Below are 13816 nucleotides of genomic sequence, written 5' to 3'. Positions count from 1 at the left end.
TACAAGAGAAGGAATAAGTAGAAGAATCTTGGGTGTAATTGCAAGGACAGTAACAAATAGAAAGCAAAACAGAAGCGCATACTGAAATAAATGGAGGAATGAACACAATTATGTTTGAGGTACTGTAACACATGAAAAACTTGCAGCAGAACTGTTGCAGGGTCTTGTTGACCCTATTATTAATCACTGTATTGTACCTTAGACACTCTTAATAGATTTTCCCTTATAGCCAATGAACAATCAGCACTTTCTGCAAGAGAGGAGGTGTGTTGGAACTGGAGAACATCCCCACTTGCATTTCCAGACTGAAACAGTCCTCTGTTTACACTGAGCTGTAAAACATCCAACTGAAACAGCACTCATCCTGCTTCCAAGGACCATAAAATCCATATTCAGTTTCCAGTTAAGATGAGGATAATGCGGATCCTGTGTGGATGAGACAGGATAGGTTGAAATAGCTAAAATAACTGAACTAAATACGCAAACTGAACTGTTTAAACCCATGGAATAACCCTCGCATGCAACGCAGAAAGTCAGAAAAATGACAGACTTTGGAATATGAATTATAAAACTACGAAAACATGAAGTCGTATAATAAAGATGAAAAAACAAATCCTTTTTTCTTTTCCATCAGTACGTGTCCATAAATTCAAGTTTCAGTATTCCTAACACACTGCCCTGTGCTATTGCTCATCAGTAAGACAGGCTTTCCTCAAATCCCAACTCTTTAGTAGTTCTGCACCCCAGTACCAGACATTTATGGAGGAAAGGGAATGAAAAACAAAGGATTTGCTACAATCCAATCAAGCTCTTTTCTCCCCACATCGACAGTAGTGCGTTAGGAAAGAAAGATGCTAAGCCTGCCTTCTGCACCACTAATCCCCCCCCCAGCACTTTCTGCTCTTTGAAACATCACGCAGGGAAGATTTCCAACACTGTGAGCTGTGCATAACTCTGCTTCTGACCCTTCCTGTCCGGGACTGAGCAATAGGCTTTGTCTCATTAATTCAGTGGTTTTTAGGAAACTACTTTTTCCTGCCAGTTTTGAAACCCAGAGGAATTTTCTAGATGTGCAGTGACAGCGCATGAGTAACAGCTGCCCCATTAACTACCACGGAGTCATAAAACATAACAAATTGTTCAGCTTCCCAGTGTTTTTCCGATCGGCTTTCCCTTTCCAAGCCCTGTAGTGCTCACAAACATCCCAGCTATGTAAGTGACGTCATTTATAGTCAGAATCCTTAAAAGAAACAACATGCCCAGGTTGCTCAATCCTTTGGTATTCTTGTCGCCAATTCTCTTTTTTTTCCCTAGGGCGGTTTTAAGTTGTTTTCCCTTTTTTATTCAAGTTTTGCCTATATGAGGACTATGTGTCCCGTGCCCACGGTCAAAAAGCAACGTGGGGAGCTGTGAAGAAGTGAAAGACGAGAATAAACCTGCTCTCCCACAGCTCTGCATCTGCCACCACAACATCCACGCCTGCTGCTTCTCCGACATGGTAACCACCATTTCAGAAACGACAACCTACCAGCTTCTGTCTGAATGCACCTTCAGCAGGCGGAGCACCTCACATGATAACTGGGATTTGGAGAAAGCAGAGCTGTAGACGTCCCTGTGCACTGCAGGGGAGTTGGACTGGATGGTCTTTTAAGGTCTCTTCCAACTCAAATGATTCTACCGTTTTATGGAAGTGAAGATGAGAACAGTCCCACACCTTTTACAAACAGGGATAAAGCAATGTAAGGTACCAAACTCGATTCTGTCTGGGAGATGGAAAAATTCAACAGTGTTTCTATTAAGCACTTATTTTGACTAAATTGCAGAAATCTTAACAAAATGCCACCATCCTGTGTTTTCAGCTTAAACCTTTAAGGTGCAGTTGTTAACCCCGTGCTACAGATGGCAAAAAGGAGGACAGAATCAAGTTGGTGTAAGGTGACCAGAGTTCAGTGTTCTAACTGAACAGCCCTTAATGTCTCATATTGCCAAGAACTGGAACCTGTCTTATAATGAGCAGCAAAAAGCAAAGGACTGAGATGAATTGGGTGCTCCAGGCTGTGGTTCGCAATGCTCAATACAGCAAAGTAGTGATATCCATTGAATGCATCTCACTGACCTCACGGATTTCTCCAGGCCATTGTTAGAAAACTAAACTGTGGAACACTTATTCTCTCGCAGAGAGACCTGCTGGCACCTTTCTCTTTGTCTCCAAGTCAGTAGTTTTGGTACTGAGGAAGAATCAGCAGCTTTAAACAAACACCTGTGACAGAAAAGAAGCAGAGTGATTAAAGTCAGCAAGAGTTTGTTTGAGCAATAACTGAGCAAGGATTCCAACCCAGGGGTTCAGGAGACTCACTGATAACAATCTCACTCCGAGTCTGGTGTTAAAAGACAACAGCTATGAAAATCTGACTCTATGTATTGCTGTACAATAGGCAACAAAGCTGGGATCAACCTGCCAGCTGAGCCTGTCATAGCATCTTTATGAGAGAGTATGGAGGTACTGATGAGAAATGGGGGTTTTCAGCAAAGCTGAGATATACAGCAGACACAGAGGTGGACTGCACTGGGTTAACTGAAATGGAACTGTAAAGTTTCAGGTATTTAGAGATGGTTTGTTTAAGATGCAACAAAGAAGCAGCACATGAAATGAAGAACTCTGAAGAGAGACATAAGAAGCACTCCTGCTCATCCTTCTAATGTAAAGAAAGGTACAATGAACTAAAACTATGTATATGTTTAGCTATTTATAATACAATCCCAACTGGACGCTGGTCTTAATGCACTGAGAGCAGCAATGTGCACAAACACAGAACTCCCACTGCCCTGCATGGTTTACGGCCTGCAAAGTGGGGGAATACTCAGTGCATTTCTAAGCACAGGTCAAGCACAGACCTCAATGCCACAGGAACACCAGAGGCAAGATCTTCTAAGGGTTCACAAATCAGGCCTTTGGGTAAATAATGGAAAACCTTCAAGAGCATTAATTTGTATGAAAAAAAAGGCAGATGATTCCTCAAATCTTTGCAACTGTCCTTTACAAGAACTCCACAACCTCTCCCCAGATCTATCGTACTCGTTGCTGTTAGAGATGTTATCAAGCAGACAGGCCGACCACACATCCGAAATCCTCTACTGTTCCTGCGCTCCTCTGACGTAGCTCAGCTCTGTCATTTAAGCTGAACATTTCCTAAACAAGAAAGCTACTGAAACCGAGTATGGAAAGTGTTTCCAAAGCTGCAGGGACCATCGGGCCAGTTGACAGCTCCTCATTAAGAAGAAGCAAAAAGAAACAAAAGAACAACATCTTTTCCAGGCGGTGAATGACACCAACATGAGACTGACAAGTTTTCGAATGAGGTCACCTCCGCTTCCCTTCAGAAATGAAGCTAGCAAGTACAATTAACAATAATTAAAAACTCCTTTCACAAAAGGGACACTATGCTTTTATTATCTCTGTCGAAACCTCATCAAAAAGCATCACAATGGGCTTGTTGATTTTTTCTTTTCCCCCCTTTAAATCAAGGCTGACAGGAAAGAGAAAGAAATTGGCAATTAAAAACAGAAGCCCAATTTTCTTAGGTGCTGCAGTGGTTTGGCTCAAAATGTATGTTCTGCTCTACTCCCACAGGAGAACAATTCACTATTTACTACCACGATATGACAAAACACAACCACAAATTCTAACTAAATTTTAAAAGCTTAATGGGAAAATATGTGATCTTGATACTCAAATTTGGAAGCTGGAACATGATTGCCTTTAACGTCCCTTCCGACTCATGCCATTGAATGATGATTTGATGAATTTATATGGAAAATGTAAGCACCAAGTTTTATCACACTCATAAAAATTTACTGGCCCCAGTCCTAATGATTTTCTTCTGCACAAAAAATGCTGAAGTTTCTTTGCATCCTGATTCACTGTCACAAGTTCTGAGATGTTCACTGCAAGGATGTGAAAGTGTTTTAACTTTTACACTATTTCTTATCCCTATTTATTTCCCCATATGTGTGGATGAAATAGAACACAGGAAACACTCAGTAAAGATCCAAACAACACAGCAGCACCTGTAGAGCAGTATCACTCCCCTCAGGATACTCAGAACTAGAATTATTTGCCTAAGAATAGCACCTATGCCTCCTGTCACGTCAGGTGCTGTACTTGGCCTGCAACTAACATTCCACAACACTGGGATACTCCCAGAAAACTCCTGTTGTACCTGCCAGCCCCATGGGCATGTCCCATGAAGTGTCTCAGAAGCATCACTCATGTGCCAGCATCTGAACCCTACCCTGTGCGTTCATAAACAGGTATGGGTGAATGTACAAAGTTATTCCGTCTTTGCACCAGCGCCAAATGCCACCCATGTAGTCCCTGTACATCCATAGCATAGTGAGAATTACAAAAAGGAATGAAGGCTTTTTATTGTGACTGTGGACATGGAAGTTTCCACTGCTCTTTATCATGGTAGATATTTTGACACTGACATCTCCATGTCTGCAGGCAGACACAACTGCCAGCTTGGATCTACCAAGCAGAGCTTTAAGGTGCAGATTAGACACTGGCAAGTGGCTCTGCCTAGAAAAGAGCCCTTACATCACTTCCAGAACACAATTTGTTCTGAAAGACTTCCTGCTGTAACCCCTAAGCGACCCTGTGCCACGCAGTGCAATGCTACACACCTGAATGTTGCTCACAGCGGTGGCAGTGGCTCTCAGGGCCGTCCATCCTCCTCGCTTGAATGCTGCTGACTCATCTGCTTGCACCAAGCCCACTGCAGAGATGGTGGCTAAGGCTGGGGAAAGGGAAATGACAGGGTTAAGCAGCAAGCACACAAGACACGGGTGATGAGAAGACCACCTGCCCACGCGCCACGTGCCTGTGGACAGGAAAGGTGCCGGCCAGCAGCCAAGAATAGCGGCAAGCAGGCAGACGGAAAGGAAACACGTGCTCTTGAGCAAGAGGTCAAGGCAGTTTGAACCCATCAGCACTTAAATACAGCCTTCCAGGGACTGAATGCTGCAAATCCCCACTGGTCTAAAGGGGGAGGTGGAAGGCTGACTGACGACCACACAGACAGAGGATGTTATGACAGGAGCAGATAATTCTGCTGCTGCTGTTTCGCATATATATATATTTACAGCTGAGCTGACTGTAAACAGGGAAGTCACGTGGCATCCGGATTGTCACGCAGTGACTTCCTTAGTGTCATGCAGGCTTAGAACAGTGCCTTCAGCGTCTGTCAGACCAGAAGGCATCTGCAAAAAATGGGAGCCTTAAAGCAACTCCTATCAACAACGCCCATCTCAGCCATCTTCCATGACTCAGGAATCTGTTTCTGGATGGCAGCGTGTATTTTCCACTTTCATTCCCAGCAGTGTATGTAACAGAAATGAATCCGAATGCTGACACAAGGGAGTAGATTGATTGCAGCATTTTATTTTCTTGGACCGAGTCCCAATTTTCGTCTGATCTGGTTCTCAGATAGGAGGTTGCACATTGTCATGTACTTTGTAAAAGCAGTTGCTACGCTGATCTGACAAGATATGCAAGGCTGTGCATCTGCAGATCAGAAAGGCAGATCATCGCGCATAGCAGATACATTGAATTTTCCTCAGAATAATAAATTAGAAGACATTTACTGAAAAGAATAAGGAAATAATTCTATGGGCTTCTTCCAAACACACAGATTTAAAACACAGGTTAGATTTGCAGAGCGTATTCACATTTGCATATTTGTGTTTTAAAAAGCAATTTGTAAAGAGAATATCTGATAATGTTACTAAGCCTGGGAGGCAGCAGATCCAAGCTGTTTTCCGGTACTACTATGCACATTGGGTTCTGGAAAAAGAAAGTAACCTCAGTTACAGATTCTGAGATGGAAAAGGTTAATCTCCCGTGATTCCATATTACAGTTATCCCACTCTTTGACACAATTCTATTAACGTGACTCAAGAGAGAAGGTCTCCTTCCTATTATAAAGGGCTGTATGTCAGTCCCCGTACACACATTTTAATGGGTGTACCACTTAAGATACCATTTTTGACAGAATCTCACACCTTGGGATGTAGCCATGACGTGGTCTGTATGTGTGCTTTCAGATCAGACCCCTTAATCTTGCAGCATCTCCTGAGCCAGCAGAGGAAGATGGCTCTTAAATCTCTTATTCTGTGTTGAAGCATTTCTTCCAGTCAAGGAACTGCGTGTTTTTCTAAGCAGACAAATCATTCTCTGACAAACAGACCGGTTCTACCAGACCAAGCAAGACAGAGGAACAGCAGAATCCTATTTCTGACAATAAGCTGCTCTGAACAACCCTTCAGACCACAGCTGTAACCTAAGAAACTCACATTGCTGGAGCCTCCATCCATGAACACAGCAACACATAACAGGGAGCCGTGAACCCTAATGCAGGGTGTGACGAGTCCAGCAGGTTGGAAGCACTTCCAAGACATTATTATTACACATTCCTATTTTTAGTATTAGGAAAATAAGATACCCCTTGCACGTACCTACAGTCTTAAGGCAGCAAACACAACTGGAACACATGACTGACCATATGGAGAGAAAAAGAAGAAATTCAGAGCATCACAAGGGATGGGATGAGTGACTTTGTCAGTTTTTATTTCTCCCCAAAACCACCCGCCCTGCCCTTACTCCCATTTCAGCATTTTAAGCTGCTTCAGCCTGCTAAAAATACTCTTACTTCTTGTTTAAGCCGTCTGGCTATTTTCCTACAGACACTATCTCAGCATTACAGTCAATATAGCTAACAGCATTAATTACTTTCTTCTTTCTGAGACGGAGTGTTTTCCTTCACTTTCTCCCAAGCACGTTCCTTGAACAAACAGAAAAAGCCCAGCAATGAAAGTATCGAGAGATAGTATCATAAAATCTGCTCTACAACAGCAGGAAACGATTAAGACAGTGATTAAACCTTAGGTAACCTATTCCAGTTCTGTGTTTAAGATGACAGCTTCCAAGGCTCAGAAAACTCTGTGGGGCAGAACTAAAGTCAAGTAAGCTCAGCCAAAGGGATGTAGCAACGCACCTTTCAACCATGTTGCTCTGAACATTCTCCGCAGTGCCTAAAATACGCTGCTTCATCGTACAATCCCAAACCTTTAGGAAACTGTAAACCTCCTTCCCTGTAGCAGCTTCCCATAACCGCCCCTTCAGGTAATAAAGGATCAGAATGATCAGAACGGCGGCGTTTATGAAAGCTTTCTTTCTGCAGCTCTTTCCTCGGTCTAAAAATGAAAGGAGCGGCTACGCTAAAAGAAAAACAACATAATGAAAAGGAAGCACACACCCATATGGAAAAAAAAAAATGGCAACAGGCGAAGCATGCTTATTGCAAATGCTTTGTAACCTTGCCACCGCCAAAAAAACAAACAACTAATTAAACAGAAAAGAAACTTCAAGGTTTTCTTTCCTACTTACTCTCAGGATCTTACGACAACCCGCGTTTCCACAGAGGACATTTGCTGCTCTTATGGCTGTTGTGGTTAGTTTTAATATCAAGTGTAACAGCAAGCAAGCTTCTAGCTAGGGCTGCAACTGTCAGTACTTTACCAGCCTCTAAGCAGTCCCTCTGATGGCAATAAGATGGGGATTTTCACCCCAGCAATTCAATTCCTGCAGTTCCTAAAACACAAAGCACACGTAAACACTACTGGGATTTGTGCTTATGTAAGTAATGCAAATATGGGGCTTTGACAGATCTACAACCCAGCAGGCTTGCATTAAACATACCCACACATTCCTCTGCATCTTACTTCACACAGTTACTACGGCATTTGAACATGAGCAAGAGATTTGAGTTCTTGTACCAGCACAGCATCTGCCTTAGTACAGCAAAGTATTTCTGGATTTGTCTCAGATGAAAAAGATTAAACAGACTAGAGCAGAAGCTTGCGTGACTGTACTTACAACTTCGGAGGGGATTTAGATTGCAACAGGTGATGCTCAAGATGAGAAAAAAAGACTATGGCAGAGCAACCTTGTTTGGTACAGCAAGCTGGGTGGTGTGCTAGGCCTTCATCCTGCTGTTAGAGCCCATGGAGAGCAGTGTAGTCTTCTTCAAGAAGTAGGTACAGCAAGGTGAAACTCTCAGCTTGCCTGGTTACTTGATGCAAAGACCTGCAGGGCCTGGTCTCCAGTAGGGTATTTCAATCCCACACAGTGTGTTAGTTATTCCTTAGCAAACACACACCTTTTTGGCAGCTAAGATAAAGCCTGTAACTTTCTGCAAGAGTCATTCAATCCTATTTGGGCTTCAAAAGGACTTGCTTTATTACAACAAATATTGAAAACATACCATACACAAGCCAGTGTACCTTAACGGAATAGTACAGCAATTACCTTCAACAATAGCCCAACTGTATCTGACTTGAAAAGGTCACAGCTAGGGTTTAAACTCTGCCATGGTAAATTAAAACCTATTACTGATTAGACATAGTGAACTAAAATACCAGATGCAGGAGAAAAAAATATCTAATTAAAGTTGTCATTCATGGTTTGCTAACTATTTAAAAATACTTTATGTTACATTCATTCAAATGAAATGAATGCTAAAGCATATGCTGAGTTCACCTAGCTTCTCTGTCATTTAATTGTCAAAACCACCATCAAGTAATGATCGTCTCACATATTCCTGCACGAACATCAACAAAATACAACCACCTGAGTAAGGCAAGAACAACTCTTCACCAGACGCACTAAGATTGAGGCAGTGGAGCTGGATGCAGTGTTGGAAAGCAAGAGAAGTATTGGAGATCTCTTCTCTACCCAAGCACGTCATGATGCCTCCAAGCCTTGGGTGATGTTGGTTTTGCCATTCCTTCAGGTATTGTTAGTCGGCCCGTGAAATGGCTTCAACCTTTTTGCCACATACCGACCCATCAACTCACCCACTCCTACCTCTTCTCTCACTTGCCAGTCTAATTACCCGCCCACTCGCATTTTCTCTTACTCAATCACACTAAGCCACCCAGTTACACGTTTCTCATTCATTTCCCCATTTGCTTACACAATCCAATCCCCAAATACCTTCAATCCACTCTCTAATAGTAATTTAATCTCTTATAACATTCCTGTCCTCACCTCTAGCTTCAATATCCCTAGCTTGTATGGAGATTCTTAGGTGGTTTTATGGAAAGCAAACAAAAAACTCTTCTCTGGAGTCCTGCAACGTAATCCTCTCATCATTTGGAGCACTCTGAAATGAAAAACAGTTACAGTGCTTTAGAAAATGGAGGTTTGGGCTAAGGCACTGGGGTATGACCAGAGGAACTCTGGTCTGAGTCAGGACAGCATGGGCCATGGGCCAGCTCACACCAACTGGCCTCTCTCCCACAGGGTATAATGGCAAGAACAATGCCCATTTGTCCTCCTTATGGTCAGGAAGTGTTTATTTTAGGGGGTGTTGATCAAGCTCTTTGTGGTTAAGATGTTGGAAACGCTGAAGCCAACCCTGCTTGGGCACCCAAGGCTTCTCACAACAAAAGACCAAGCACTGAGAAACAAACAACAAACAAGCAACCTCCAGATCCCACCAAAACGAATGGAACTATGCAAAGAAACAATAGTTAGAAAGTGGTTTCGAGAAGAATAGGGGATAATGGAAAGCGAGGGGGGAAAATAAACATGCAGACAACTACAATACAACTTCCAGTATTTCTGTCACTAAGTGTTGTTTTATTCTTTCCCCCTGTGATGCGTTGCTATACAGATGTACCTACATAAGCTCACGTCCTCAATGCCACAACAGAGTTAAGAATCGCTTTATTGACACTGGCCTAACAACTCTACACAATACCATTCTGACGTGCCATTTTGAACTGAAGGGGCAGCATTTGGGTAAGCGACGCTTTAATATTCACGAGCACATCATTCTGTTCTGCTCAGAGTTACAGGCTGTTAGCATCACAGAGTGAAGAATGATTGAAAGATGAGAGCACGGACTTGAAATAACACGATAAAAAACAAAGAAATTGAAAACTTTAGGCCAAATATCAGGCAAAGAAAAAAAAAAACGTGCCATCAAGTTTTGTGTAAAAGAGTCCCAGAGTTTGAAGGCCAAGTTCTTGGAGTTTCTCTAGCTGTAAACCACAGAAGAAAAAATGTAGCAGAAAACATGTCCTGGCAAGAGGACGGTCTGCATGATCTAATGCACTTTCCATCTCTTAACATCTATGACTCTGTAGTTCCGCAGGAATGCTTAGCAGACGGCTGGCCAACCTCAGAACCAGCTCAATTGTCTGATAATAATCTGATAATCAAAGTCTTCAGTTGAAAGGATGCCCTCCTATCTGCATACTGCTGTTATACCACACCATGTTCATTCAGCGCTGAGAGTTACACTGCCATCAGAGAGCCTGATGCGAATGGCGGTAATTAGAGTTGTGTATAGCTCTCCTAAATAGGCAAAACAGAATTTAGTAATTAAAGAGACAATCATCATCTTCCTTGCAAAATGTTCAGGGTCAACTTTTGACAGCAGATTTGATGGTAACGAGTTCAACTTTGTTAACATTTATGCATGCAAATAACTTTACTCATACATGCAACGAAGCATTAGCATGACTGGATCTATTCTAAAGGGCATTTCCCATTACATGCCCTTGACTTTTGTGCTCAGAAAATACTCCCTTGCAGTAAAATACCAGATTGCTTCTCAGATCATGTGTTTTGCTGTTTTGAAGTTACATGGTGAACATTCACACAGAAAGCTCAGAAACACAAACAGCACGAGCACATCTTTCATTCTAAATGTGTAAGAAAACTGGATCGTAACAATAAAAAAATGAAGAATAAAGACTACTAGAAAAATACAGGAGAAACAAAGAAACACCAAAGCAATGAACAGAGACATGCTCAGTTAAATCAGGTTGCCCAGGGCCTGATCCAGCCTTGCCTTCTAAGTGTCTGTGGATGGGGCATGGACCACATCTCTATGCAACCTGTTCCTGTGCCTCACCACACTCACTGTAAAAGATTTCTTCTTATATCCAACCTGAATCTTCACTCTTTGACCTTAAAGCCATCTCTCCTTATTCTATCACAACAGACCGTGCTGAAGAGTCTGTCCCCTTCTTTCCTACAGCTCCCCTTTACATGCTGACAAGATGCTATCAAGGCAACCTCGCAGCCCTTCTCTTCTCCAGGCTGCACAGCCCCAGCTCTCTCAGCCTTTCCTTGTGGGAGAGGAGTTTGAGGCCTATTCCTTCTGCAGAAGCTGGGCATTATTCCTTCTGCAAATCCCACTTCCTACAGAGTAAACTTGAGGCAAAGCTCGGGCTGAGGCCGCCCTCTGTGCTCCCACTGGAGCAGTGCCAGCATAGGGAGGAATTCCGAATTCACAGAGCCATAAAGAGAAAGCACTGCAGGGCAAATATCACTCCATGAGACAGAGACTCCCGGGAGAAGGGGCAGAGCTCCACGCCGTGATCCCTTCTCCAGGAACTGCTCGTGCTTAATGCGCTGAAGATTAGATAAAAAGTACACACAGCTCCTTTTTACATTAAAGCTTGAAAAGATAGAACCTATGAGCTATGTAAATACACTGAAGAGCCAAGCGAGAGCTCTGCCCTAACAGGAGAACAGCACATACCTACCTGTATTCTTGGAAATATTTTAAGTTTTGGTGGATAAAAGTAAATCAAAGAGCAAAGCTGAGATCTTTGCAGTTATGACTCACTGCTGCCAACCTCATGTTTTGGCAATACAACTGTATATACAGGAGCCTGTAGTAACAGGTCATATGAGGAGTTTCAGTAGCCGCTTAGGTCCTTAAAGAGACATCTGAGGTGCCCAGATTTTTGATCAGAAGGGCAAAAAAGCAATTTGAGCAGCACTGCCCATCAACAGGCCAGGTTACCAGCAGATGTATAAGAGAGGCCAACAAGCAAGCAGAGCAATGATTATTGGCACAGGTCTGTTCTGAAACTGCATGGATGCAAATGGCTCCTATTCATGTCTTGTGCTGCTGGGATGCATAGATATTTATCTGGCTTGATGGATTGTTTTTGTTTTAAATGTTGGACTGTGATTCCAGCAGAACAATACGAGAGGAAGCGTTCTTCTCTTCCAGGTTCAATTCTGAGCTCACCATCCTGGAGGCAAACTTCAGCCACGAATTCTGCCTTTGGATCGCTACAGGCCATGAAGAACTTAGGAAATCACAATACAGACAGAAAAGCAAAGCCAACCATGTCTCTATACCTTGCCTGCAAGCTTTCAGGTGGGAATCCCTCAGAAGTCAGTGCAAACGAATGCTATAAAGAGACTGAATGCACCTAAAACATCAAGCACTGGGGAGCTTTAGTGAAAATACTACAGCAAAATAACCCATACTACACACCTGTGTATCCAATTTCAGCTTGTTTCTGTGTTTCCTTACATGCAATTTATGGCTTGTGTTTAAGAAAGACATGGCTTAAGATAAAGGATTTTTTGCAGCATCAAGTCTTCCACTTACTAATGTAATAAAGGAGTTTTCTGCTTCAGAGAAAGCGCTGTTAAACCAACCTCTGCGTGATGCATTTTTTCAGTCAATATAATCACAGAAAGCATGAGGGGGGGTGGGGAGAAACAAAGCAATCTCTGCACCATTTATTTTAGATCCTCTATTTAGTGACATTTTAACTGGAAGAAAACAGAAATCCTGCAAACATGGGTGCAGAAACAATCAAAACAAATTCAGCAGCATCCACAATACAAGACTATATTTTCCACTCACTCATTTTAGGTGAGCAGACAGTACTAAGGGCCTGCTCCCCATAAGCAGAGGGTTTCAGAGAGCAGCAGTCCCTCCTGCTCTACAGGTGGGTACACAACAGCTACCTGAGAATCTAAAACTGCTTCTCCTTAAATGGGTCCTGCCTGCAATTTCTTAGTAAACGAAACCGCTCCCACGTGAAGCTGAGGATATTTGATCTGCTGCTTCAATTTACGTTTAACAATTAACAGTTTAGGGGCTATAAACATCCACAACTTCCTTTCTCTCTATCTGAAGTGATAAGAAAACAGGGATTTCTTTTTCTTTTTACACACAGTCCCTCCTGAGAACACTCTGATAAGCTTATTGCTGAACAAATGCTCTCTAGAAGATACGCATTAATTCACAAAAATACTTGGCAGAAACGGACCCTTCAAATATTTAATTCACGTAACATTCCCTGTTGTTTTAATTCAAGTCGAATGTTTTCCTCCGCCCTTTCCCTTTCGTGGGCTCTTCACACCCACATAACAACCAAGTGACTCTTCCCTGACCCTGCCTCCCACTCCGTTCGGTACAACTGCTCACTAGAAACTCGCCGTGCACGTAAGCTCCTCTCCTGCGGTCCAAAGGAAGCACTTAAGGAAAGGAAATCCAGCACAATGCTAAACCTTCCCTTCTGGTTTTTGTTTTTATTTAACCGCTGGGTTTATTCCCAGCTCCGCAGGGATGTTGCCACTGCAAAACATAAAAGAGGGGGGGGGGGGGAATATTTGCTGAGCGTTGTATTACAACTCACAACTTGATGGGTTGGGAAGAGCAAGACGTCCTCATGTCACCCACCCAGGACAGGAAAGCCATCACTCTGCATTCCTGATGCTGGGATGTGAGCACGCAGCGCCAACACTTAACTGTGACTGCTGTCTGGAGGAGACGCGGCACCCAGCGTGATTAATTAAATAAGCACTCATCTGTTTTCCCTATCTTCTTATCATCTATGCATGCAGAAGGATTTTCTGGAAAGCAAAAGAGCTACGGTATCACATACCAGAAAAACAGCTTCCTCTTTGGAAGGCAAGCACTGTGATAATGCT

General features: G+C 42.9%; 1 long non-coding RNA gene across 11 annotated transcripts in view; it reads right to left on the bottom strand.

The window, feature by feature from the left end:
• Positions 1-13816, bottom strand: part of LOC116654444 — a 101957-nt gene that overhangs the window by 11777 nt on the left and 76364 nt on the right. For 7 of the 11 annotated variants that reach the window (XR_004309694.1, XR_004309690.1, XR_004305422.1 and 4 more), the window contains 2 exons: positions 4684-4796; positions 2117-2260 (listed from right to left, as the gene is read on the bottom strand). This is a non-coding gene — a long non-coding RNA (uncharacterized LOC116654444). Of the gene's footprint in view, positions 1-197; positions 427-2116; positions 2261-4683; positions 4797-9106; positions 9222-13816 lie in introns of all 11 variants that reach the window. The other 4 variants (XR_004305415.1, XR_004305418.1, XR_004305412.1 and 1 more) reach the window with 2 other exon arrangements.

Source organism: Coturnix japonica, chromosome 1 (assembly GCF_001577835.2).
Source record: "Coturnix japonica isolate 7356 chromosome 1, Coturnix japonica 2.1, whole genome shotgun sequence".
Classification (NCBI taxonomy): Eukaryota; Metazoa; Chordata; class Aves; order Galliformes; family Phasianidae; genus Coturnix; species Coturnix japonica.
Note: the sequence above shows the minus strand (reverse complement) of the source record. Positions and strands in the feature narration are given on the sequence as shown.